This window comes from Callithrix jacchus, chromosome 9 (assembly GCF_049354715.1).
Source record: "Callithrix jacchus isolate 240 chromosome 9, calJac240_pri, whole genome shotgun sequence".
NCBI classification, from domain to species: Eukaryota; Metazoa; Chordata; class Mammalia; order Primates; family Cebidae; genus Callithrix; species Callithrix jacchus.
The window spans coordinates 76987380-76998660 of NC_133510.1; the positions used below are offsets into that span (position 1 = coordinate 76987380).

The window sequence follows — 11281 nt, forward strand, 5'->3', positions numbered from 1 at the left end:
AGGGCACTAATTCCATCATGAGGGCCCTTGTGACCTAATAACCTCCCAAAGTCCCCACTTCCAAATATTATAACACTGGTAATTAGAGTTTCAACATATGACTTTTAGAAAAATACAAACATTTAGTCCATACCCTCCACCTATGGCCTCCCCAAATTCATGTTCTTCTCACATGCCAAATACATTCACTCTATCCCAACATTTCCCAAAGCCTTCAGTTATTTCAGCATCAACTTTAAAATAAATATTATCTAAATCAGAGAGAAGTGAGAGTTGTGGCAAAATTGCTCTCCAGCTGTGAACCTGTAGACAAAGTAAATAGACATTTCCATTCCAAAAGAGACAAACTGGAAGGGAAGGAGAGGTGAGAGTTCCCAAACAAATTCAAAACCTAGCAAGGCAAAGTCCATAACACCCTAAGGCTCAAGAATAATCCTCTGCCTTAATGGCTCTACTTTCCAGACACCCTGGGGTGGCACCTTCACTTCCACAGCTTGACAATGCTGTCCATGCTGGGGCTCCCCCAAAACAAACATTCAATCCACAGAAATCTGTGACTGTAAGTTCTTCATGGCTAATATATATTAGCAGGCATCTTGGCATCTTTGTATCCAGTTAGGTAAAGAGTAGCTCATTTTGAACTAGAGAATTGGAAAAACAAAGCCAAGTGAATCAGGGTGCGTGACTGCATGCATGCATGCCTGTGTGTAGAAAAAAGGCATACAGTTTAAGGAAGATAGTATTAAAATTTCAGGACACAGAAATAATAGAACAGTAACATTGAAACGTTGTGTGTAATACCTTCTATTTTAGTATCTTATGGTAAAGAAGTTTCTAACACACGCTTTTTTAAAACAAAATAAGAAAGCACCAGCTGAATGTGGTGGCTCACACCTGTAATCCCAGCACTTTGCGAGGCCAAGGCGGGAGCATCACCTGAGGTCAGGAGTTTGAGACCAGACTGACCAACCTGGAGAAACCCCGTTTCTACTGAAAATAAAAAAAAAAAAAAATAGCTGGGCGTGCTGTGCATGCCTGTACTCCCAGCTACTCAGGAGGCTGAGGCAGGAGAATCCCTTGAACCCGGGAGGCAGAGGTTGTGGTGAGCCGAGATGGCGTCATTGCACTCCAGCCTGGGCAACAAGAGCAAAACTCCATTTCAAAGAAAAAAAAAAAAGCAAGCATAAACTAGGGTAAAATATTTCTGATAACAAAACTAGTACTTTAGTGACTTTATGATATTCATTCTTTGACTTTCTTGGAAGTATCCTCTGTACTTGTCCACTCTTTAAAGAACCACAGAATTTTAACCTTACCAATGAATTGAAAATACATAGAAAATAAATTGGTATTTCTTTAGCATTTCCCCACAACTCCATACCCTTAGAAGAAACTAGTGAGGAAAATACAGTCTCAGTTAAAAGGAATTTGAATTTTACAGCAAATTTAAATCTCTTAGAAATTCCAATTTCTTGGAAATCTTTCTTCACATGAAGCAAGACAACAAAGAAAAAATATTTACAACATAAGAATATCTAAACATATTTGAATAACTGGAGGACAAGTTTCCCCTGATATGGATAAGTCTGTTGAAGACCCTGAATTTGTTTCTAGCTGTTCAGCAAGCTGCATTTGGTGGCTGCATTATAGTGAATATTCTTATAAAACCAACAGTAACTAGGTCACAATAGGCCAGTTGTGAGCCATCCTGTTTGCAGGGTTGTTTGAAAAAGAAAACTTCTATTGTTACTGTTTAGAAAAGGTACATTCTATTTGAGCCCTAACTTTCAGACAGGGGTCCAAAGCAATTCAACTATTTTTTAGGCCACAAAGCAATGAGAATAAGAAGGAAGAAACGATTTTTAAGGAAAAATAATAAAACCATATGCCACATAATGAAAGTTAGCTGCTCTTTCAATGGCTCCTCTCTGCCATTTGCCAGTTTTAATCCCATTTTCTATGTTGGCAAGAACAGAAGCAGGGACACAAGATGACTTCTGGGTCAGTCACTATCGTGTTTATGCCAGGCACTCAGCCTGCTATCTGACTGTAAGATGTCACAGAACACCCTGAAAATGTTCCAAATACAGTTGGATTCCATGTTTCACACTTCTTTTGCATCTGTTAATGGTAGTGTGAGGTCTCGGTAGAAATAACAAGAAACATACCTTTTGTTAACACATGTATAATCAGGTATTTAAAATCCATTAACTCTTTAAAATAATAGAATCTTAATGAAGATATTTATACACAGCCTACTTTATTAAGTTTTTGTTTTATGTATATTGACAATGTATACTAAAATAAGTATATGTTTATTATTTTAGTGGTGACACTTTTCTGAATACAGTCCACTATCCTCCAATTGACATTCACCCGGTTGTCACACTTGGGAACTTCCAGTTTCACCTCTGACAGGTAAGGGGCTTGCAATTCACTGTTCCCATGCTTACAACAAGAAAAAAAAAAAAAAGCTGAACAAGCAGAAAATAAAACAATTTTTTTTAACCCATCGGAGAATTGAGGTCACAGGGCAAACTACCATACTGAAATTTCAAATAGGTGAATTCAGAGAATCACAGCAGAGCCCTGCTTACTTGGAGCAGAAGCCACTGCCGCCATAACCTAGTAGTAATATTCCAATGGTAACTTAGACAAATTGTGGAAGGCTGAGTACGGAACAACAGCATGAGGCTGAGAACTCCTGGGTGATGCAGATTTAGGAGGGCCTCAAAATTTCTGTGAATTTTATCTCCAGGGACCCCACCAGTTATCTCAGTGAAAATACAGTAAAGATCCCTGTGGCCATGGCAGGAGGAAGGAAAAAGTAACCATCCTAAAATAGTCCTGGAGTCTTCTTCATAACGAAGGGCTCATCTCATCTGGATGAAAAGTTAATTGTCCTATTCTGGCCCCTTCTAGCCTGGCTGTTTTACCCAAGTGAAGAAAAAGAGAGTTCAAAAAGTATCTGTGGAGGTTAAAGTCCAAGGGATGGTCCCTCTAAGACTGATAAATAGTAACAAGATTGGAGAATGTTCCCCTTCCCAAAACTTTACCTCCACATCATCAGTGGCCCCATAAACAACAGTGGATTGCTGCTGAAACTGCTGAAAGACAAAGACTCAATTTAAGAAATTCTTAGGAAAATCCAAGGAAAACAGAAAATATTAAAATCAAGAAAAACTATATCAATTGGAAGACTGCCAACTACAACTACAGTAAACATTAAACATAGCCCAATTCCTAGCAAGTTTAACATAAAAATTCCCACTATGTGACTATTACATTTGGAGATTTCAAAACACTCTTTCAGTAATTAACATTATCAACTGGTAGAAAATCAACAAGTGTGGTGGTTAACACTGAGTGTCAACTTGATGGGACTGAAGGATACAAAGTATTGATCCTGTGTCTGTAAGGCTATTGCCCAAAGAGATTAACATCTGAGGCAGTGGGCTGGGGAAGGCAGATCCACTCTTAATCTGGTGGGCACAATCTAATCAGCTGCAAGCGAATATAAAGCAGGAAGAAAATTGTGAAAAGGAGAGATGGGCCTAGCTTCCCAGCCTACATCTTTCTCCCAGGCTAGATACTTCCTGCCCTCAAACACTGGACTCCCTTTGGGACTCAGATTGGCTCTCCTTCATCCTCAGCTTGGAGACAGCCTATTGTGGGACTTTGTGGACATATAAGTCAATACTTTCCCCATTTTAGTTCTGTTTCTCTAGAAGAATCCTGACTAATACAGATTTTGGCACCAGGAGTGGCTCTAAAGGAACAGAATATTAAGGATGGAGTTCTTTCGTTGGTTTTGGGGTTTCTAGAAGTGGCTGCTTAATATGCTTAGACCCAAAAAATGCTAAGGACTCTACTTCTAATAGTATGAAGAACATTGATAATCCTTGGAATGAACTGTTTACAGAGTTATGCAAAATAAATGCATTTGACGCTCCTGATTCACTGCTTGTGAGAGACATGGAGTTTAGTGGCTCTGTACATAATACATTTGACCACATATGGAGAACAAAGGAACATAATGAAGCTGGTTGGTTGCTCCTAAGTTTACAGGACAAAGTGATTAAACAAAATGATAAATTCAGGGATTCTGTCTCCCAGCTTCAGAAGCAGACACGGAGCCTCAAAACTGCTCAGATTGCCCTGAGTGAGAATCTTCTGTAGAGAAAGAGCTAAAATTGTGGGGAAAAAGATACAAACTCTTATCATGTGAGTGGCTGACCTGCAACAAAAGATGGATGCACAGACTCACCAGGTGTCTACTGTTAAAATGAGGGCATTGATTGGGAAAGAATGGGACCCTGCAACTTGGAATGAGGATGTGTGCGAGGACCCTGATGAAGCTGGGGACATTGAGTTTGAACATTTTCTTCCAGAAGGAACCACTTCCCCATCCCCAGCAGGGGTGACATCCCCTCCCTGATCCATGCTGCCATCAGCCTTTCCACATTTGTCTGAGGAAATAAACCCTGTACTGCCTGAGGCAGCAGTGATGACCTCTCCTGAGGCACTTGCCAGGCAAGATAATGTTGATTCTCCTCAGAGGTCACCCCCAACACCCCTGTTTCCTTCTAGACCTATAACTAGACTAAAGAAAGTCCCAGTGGGCCCCTGGAGATGAGGTTGAGAGTGTGACCCATGAGGAGGGGCACTACATTCAAAAAGAACTGCTTGACTTTTCTAATTTTTTTTTTTTTTGAGATGGAGTTTCGCTCTTGTTACCCAGGCTGGAGTGCAATCGTGCAATCTCAGCTCACCGCAACCTCCGCCTCCTGGGTTCAGGCAATTCTCCTGCCTCAGCCTCCTGAGTAGCTGGGATTACAGGCACAAGCCACCATGCCCAGCTAATTTTTTGTATTTTTAGTAGAGACGTTTCACCAAATTGACCAGGATGGTCTCCATCTCTTAACTTCGTGATCCACCCGCCTCAGCCTCCCAGAGGGCTGGGATTACAGGCTTGAGCCACCGCGCCCGGCCAACTTTTCTAATTTATATAAATAGGAGTCTGGAGAACCAGTGTGGGAATGAATAAAAGGGTATGGGATAATGGTGGAAGAAACATAGTGGGCCAAAATCAAGAAATTTAGCCTGATCCAACTCTAAGGAGGAATTCTGCATTTAATGTTGCAGCTTGGGAAGTTAAAAAAAAAGTTCTAATAGTTTATTTGGTAGATAGTTGAAATATGGATTGAAAGATGGCCCACTGTGAGCCAGCTGGAAATGCCTGATCTCCCTTGGGTTAATGTAGAGGAAGGGATCAAAAGGCTTAGGGATATTGGGATGATAGAGTGGATTAGTCACTTTAGACCCACTCATTCCAGCTGGGAGAATCTAGAAGACATAGCCTTGACCAATGTCTTGGAAAATAGATTTGTGAGGACAGAACCTGCATCTTTGAAGAGCCCTGTAATAGCTCTTCTCTGTATGTCAGATGAAATGGTGGGAACCACAGTCTCTCTACTAGGAAATGTAAATACAATGGGAATAATTGAATCCCAAGGTGGCAGGGGCCAAGTGGCAGCACTAAACCGTCAAAAGCAAGGTGGGCATTGTTACAATAATGAAAAGCAGAGGCAAAGCAACAATCAGAATAGTCTGCCTCATGTAGAGCTCTGGCATCAGCTAATTAACCACAGTGTTCCTAAGAAGTGAAATTGATAGGAAGCCTACTGCATTGCTACTTAAATTATACAAACAGAAAACTTCTAGGTAGAGTGAACAAAAGACTAATTTCAATTATAAAAACAGAGAATCACGGCCCCTTAATCAATTTCCAGACCTGAGCCAGTTTAGACCTAGAACCTCTTGAATGAAAGGGAGGCCAGGTCCCCTTGATAAAGGACACCACTACATACTGACAGTTTATGCAGTGAATCTTTCTCCCTTTCTTCCCCAGTGAGATCTCTAGCCTTTTACCAGGGTAAATGTGCACTGGAGAAAGGGAAATGATCAGACGATTTGGGGACTACTGGACACTGGCTATTTGCTGACATTGATTCCAGGGGAGCCAAAATATCATTGTGGTTCTCCAGTTAGAGTGAAAGCTTAAGGATGTCAAGTAATTAATGGAGTGTCAGCTCAGGTCCAACTTACAGCGGGTCTAGTGGGTCCCTGGACTCATCCTGTGGTCATTTCCCCAGTGCCAGAATGTATAATTGGCATAGACATACTTAGCGGCGAGCAGAACCTCCACAATGACTCCCTGACTGGTAGGGTGAGGTCTATTATGGTGCAAAAGGCCAAATGGAAGCCATTAGAGCTGACTTGACCTAGAAAAATAGTAAAATGCATCCCTGGAGGGATGGCAGAGATTAGTGCCACTAAGTACTTGAAAGACTCAGGGGAGGCCTGGCGCGGTGGCTCAAGCCTGTAATCCCAGCACTTTGGGAGGCCGAGACGGATGGATCACAAGGTCAAGAGATTGAGACCATCCTGGTCAACATGGTGAAACCCTGTCTCTACTAAAAATACAAAAAATTAGCTGGGCATGGTGGCGCGTGCCTGTAGTCCCAGCTACTCAGGAGGCTGAGGCAGGAGAACTGCCTGAACACAGGAGGCGGAGGTTGCGGTGAGCCGAGATCGCACGATTGCACTCCAGCCTGGGTAACAAGAGTGAAACTCCATCTCAAAAAAAAAAGACTCAGGGGTGTTGTTTCCCACCACATCCCCATTCAACTCACCCTATTCTTCTGTGCCGAAGACAGACAGATCTTGGAGAAGGACAGTGGATTATCATAAGCTTAACCAAGTGATGACTCCACTTGCTGCTGCTGTAGCAAATGTTGTTTCATTACTTGAGCAAATTAACACATCTCCTGGTACCTGGTACGTAGCCACTGACTTGGCAAATGCCTTTTTCTTTATTCCTGTCCACAAGGCCCACCAAAAGCAATTTGCCTTCAGCTGGAAAGGCCAGCAATATACATTAACTCTCCTACTTCACAGGTATATCAACTCTCTAGCTTTGTGTCATAATTTTATTTGGAGAGATCTTGATCACTTTTCACTTCTGTAAGACATCACACTGGTCCATTACATTGATGACATTATGCTGATTGCATCCAGTGAGCAAGAAGTACCAAACACAGGACTTATTGGTGAGACATTGGTATGTTAGAGGATGCAAAATAAATCCCGTAAAATGCAGAGACCCTCTTCCTCAGTAAAATTTCTAGGGGCCCAGTGGTGTGGGACCTGTTGAGATATTCTTTCTAAAGGGAAGGATAAGTTGCTGCATTTGGCCTCTCCTACAACCAAGAAAGAGGCACAACTCTTAGTGGGCCTATTCGGATTTTGGAGACAACACATTTCTCATTCAGGTGTGTTACTCTGGCCCATTTATCAAGTGACCTGAGAGGTAACCAGTTTTGAGTGGGGTCCAGAATAGGAGAAGGCTCTGCAACAGATCTAGGCTGCTGTGCAAGCTTCTCTGCCACTTGGGCCATATGACTCAGCAGATCTAATGCTGCTTCTGGTCTCAGTGGCAAATACAGATGCTGTTTGGAGCCTTTGGCAGGCTGTCATAGGTGAATCACACCAGAGGCCTCTAGATCTGCCATCTTCTGCAGATAATTACTCTCCTTTTGAGAGACAGCTCTTGACCTGTTACTGGATTTTCTGGAAAACTGAATTTTGACTGTGGGTCATCAAGCAACCATGTTACCTGAACTGCCTATCATGGACTGGTCGCTTCCTGACCTGTCTAGCCATAAATTGAGTCATGCACAGCAACATTCTATCATCAAATGGAAGTGGTATATATATGTTGGGGCTCGAGCAGGTCCCAAAGGCACAAGTAACTTACCTGAAGAGGTGGCTCAAACACTCCACTTATGCCATCCTGCCTTCTCTCCCTCAGCCTGCAACAAAGGCCTCATGGGGAGTTCCCTATGATCAGTTGACAGAGGAAGATAAGACTAGGGCTTGGTTCATGAATGGTTCTGCACAGTATTCAGGCACCACCCAAAAGTGGATGGGTCTGATATACGCCAATACATATAAAATATTCACTGAGCACTTATTGCATAATAATTTGCCCTAGCTTCTGAGGATCCAAAACACAAAAACATTCTTTCCTACACTGAGCTTACATTTACTTATTGCCTAAGTAAATAATTTTAAGAATAATGAGAATTCAGAATTTTTTCCTTGCTTCTGCCTGTGATTCTTAATTCTGTGATTTAGTCTTAAAAATAAAAAATACTAAATCAGTGAAATCATATTTTTCGTTTACAAATTTTGACTTTCCATCGCACTCCAAATACAAGTCCTTGCTGTTAAAGTGTCCCTATTTGCTGCGACCCTGCCTCTTCATATTTCCATGGCTCTACGTTTGCCACCTTTCTCCTTACTTACTCTGCTTTTGAGTTTCATGGATAGTGCTGTTGTTTAGTTTACCTGAAACACTCTTCAGCGAGGTAAGTACATGGCTTGTGTCCTCCCTCCTGTTAAGTCTCAGCTTAAATACATCTTTATTGTTGAAATCTTTCATGACCACCCTGTACAAAGTATCAGCCTAACTTTCCTTATTATTATCCTGCTTAATTATCTTCATAGCAGTGATCACTAATGGATATAACATATAAACGATACTTTATCATCTATCTACACTCACACTTAATACTAGGAGATAAGCTGCATGGGAGCAAAATGTTTGTTTAGTTCATTGCCTCACTGACATTTGGAACAATGTCTGATACACAGAAGGCACTGGGCAGCAATTTATTAAATGAATAAAGATGTATATGATTTTCTATTTTTAAAATTTTCAAACTTATATAACCATAAGAACAATCTGGAGAATTATAAAACATTCAATTTCAATATTCTTTCAGCTTTTCTGTGATACTAAAGGATGGCACATAGTATAGATGAGCCTTTGTTTAGGAAGTACTTTTAGCATTTTTGGATACAAATTTTAAGGGGAGAAATGAATGGTTCTGAAATACAAAGTGAGGAAAACAGATATATTGGGATTCAGGGGTAAGGAGTGTTTGGAGAAATAGAAAAACATAGACAGGCAAGCACTGTCTTAGAGACAGTCCAGAACTAAGCAAAGTACATGGAGGATGAAGACTGCAAAGGCAGGTGGATAGCCAAAAAAAAAAAAAAAAAAAAAAAAAAAATGCCAAAAAAGAAAGTTGCCAAAGACATTTTACATTATATTTTTATTGGAAAACTTCTCCACTGGCTGTGAACTTCAATGAAATATTCAACAAAAGTGACTATAAAAACAATACAAGAAAAGGGGGTCCACAGGCCGGGTGCCATGGCTCACACCTGTAAGCCCACCACTTTGGGAGGCTGAGGCGGGTGGATCACAAGATCAAGAGATTGAGACCATCCTTGTCACCATGGTGAAATCCTGTCTCTACTAAAAAATACAAAAAAATTAGTTGGGCATAGTGGCACGTGCCTGTAGTCCCAGCTACTTGGGAAGCTGAGGCAGGAGAATCGCTTGAATACAGGAGGCAGAGGTTGCAGTCAGCCAAGATAGTGCCATTGCACTCCAGCCTGGGTTACAAGAGCAAAACTCCGTCTCAAAAAAAAAGGGGGGGTCCACTTCATATCTGGGTTTTAAAATACAGAAAAAAGTTAGTGAATAGAGACATGAATGAGACTGGGTGCTGAGTACTGATTGTATCCTCGCCAAATTTATATGTTGAGATCCTAACCCCCGATGTAATGGTGTGAGGAGGCAAGGCCTTGGGGAGGTGATTAGGTTGTGACAGTGGAGCGCTCATGAATGGGATTTCTGTCCTTTTTATAAAAAAGATCCAGAGAACTCTTTCTCTTTTTCTGCCAAGTGAGGACACAGCCAAAAGATGGCTATCTATGAACCAGAAAGTGGGCCCCCACTAGGCACCAAATCTTCCAGTACCTTGATTGATCTTGGACTTGCCAGTCTCCACAGTTGTGAGAAAAAAATGTTTATTGTTTATGTTACTCATTCTGTGCTATATTCATTATAGCAACCTGAACTGACTGAGACACTGGGAATCATTGAAAGCAGAAAGCAGAAACTTCAGAGAGGACACTGGATTTCAAAATATGGATCATTGTTATCAGTTATGATTTGATGAGAAAAGTAGAACTATGAGAAACAAAATGGATTTATTATAAAGTTTAAACCTTACATGATCTTGGGTGGTGGTTGAGCATCCTATGGAAGTCTTCTTCCCCTATGTCAGTTGATGATCCGAAAGCTAGAAAGGGAAAAAAGAAATAAAGTGAGAGAGAAGAAAGACAAGCTAGAATATTTGAGAATGAGCTGAAAGCCATGAGGATAAACTGAAATTTGTCCATTACATAGAGCTTTATTAGTCTCTCGCTATCTCCAGCCTACAGTTTTGTTTGTATGGAAGGCCTGCAGTATAGCTGAGGTATTCCTCTACAGTTTCATGTGAGTGTGGTCCAGGATCCAAGGAAACTGAAGAAAGAGATCAGATGGAGGATGAGGGAGCTCTGGGTCTGGCTGCCGTCCCAAGGAGATCTGGCAGAATCTAAAGCTGGAGTGGGCTAGCTACTGCCTCTAGCCAATGAAGTGAGCCTGTAGGTCCACCAAAAAATATGTGACTTGTAAGAACGTCTCACTCTAGTCTGATTTTCCAAGTATAAACCAGACTGCTGCTTAACTCCTTTCTTCCAAATCTTGTTAAGATGTTTATTGTGGAAACCCATAACATAGAATCATGTAAGAAAGGGAATTGGAAAATGTGGTTCAAAATGTGTGATTTTAACACAAGATAAATGCAGTCTGTAACCGATATGTACCGCTGTGTGAAAAGCACACAGTAGCATAAACAAGAGTGTAAAATGACAACCTTCATTTATGATTACCTTTTGAAGTTCTAGAGATTGGCCTTGGCTGGGTGGTTCTCGCTCTGGGTTTCTCATGTGGTTGAAGATAATGAGTGATGAGTCTGAAGTCATCTTAAGGATTTCTCTCACATGTCTGACTGATAATGATGCCAGTCACCTGGATCCCATCTGATGCTTTGGGCTGAAACACAACTCTGTTGCCTGGATTTCATCATGGCATCATGGCTGGTTTCCAGGGCAAGCATCTGAAAGCCAGACAGAAGCTGTTTCACCTTTTATGACATAACATTTGAAATCATGCATTGTTACTTCTGCCACATTAATAAATGTTTTAGTCAGGGTTCAGTTGGAGAAACAGGACCAGTAAGAAATACATACATTGAAGGGAATTCACTTATTTTGGAGGCTGGCTAGGCAAGTTTCACAACCATAAGGTACACCAACA

At 41.3% G+C, this 11281-nt stretch overlaps 1 long non-coding RNA gene across 1 annotated transcript in view; it reads right to left on the reverse strand.

The window, feature by feature from the left end:
• Positions 1-11078, reverse strand: part of LOC118144267 (uncharacterized) — a 48259-nt gene extending 37181 nt beyond the window's left edge. Inside the window, exons 1-2 of the long non-coding RNA XR_004728899.3 lie at positions 10855-11078; positions 10152-10220 (exon numbers count right to left, since the gene is read on the reverse strand). This is a non-coding gene — a long non-coding RNA (uncharacterized LOC118144267). The remainder of the gene's footprint in view (positions 1-10151; positions 10221-10854) is intronic.
• Between the last annotated feature and the right edge of the window lie 203 nt (positions 11079-11281).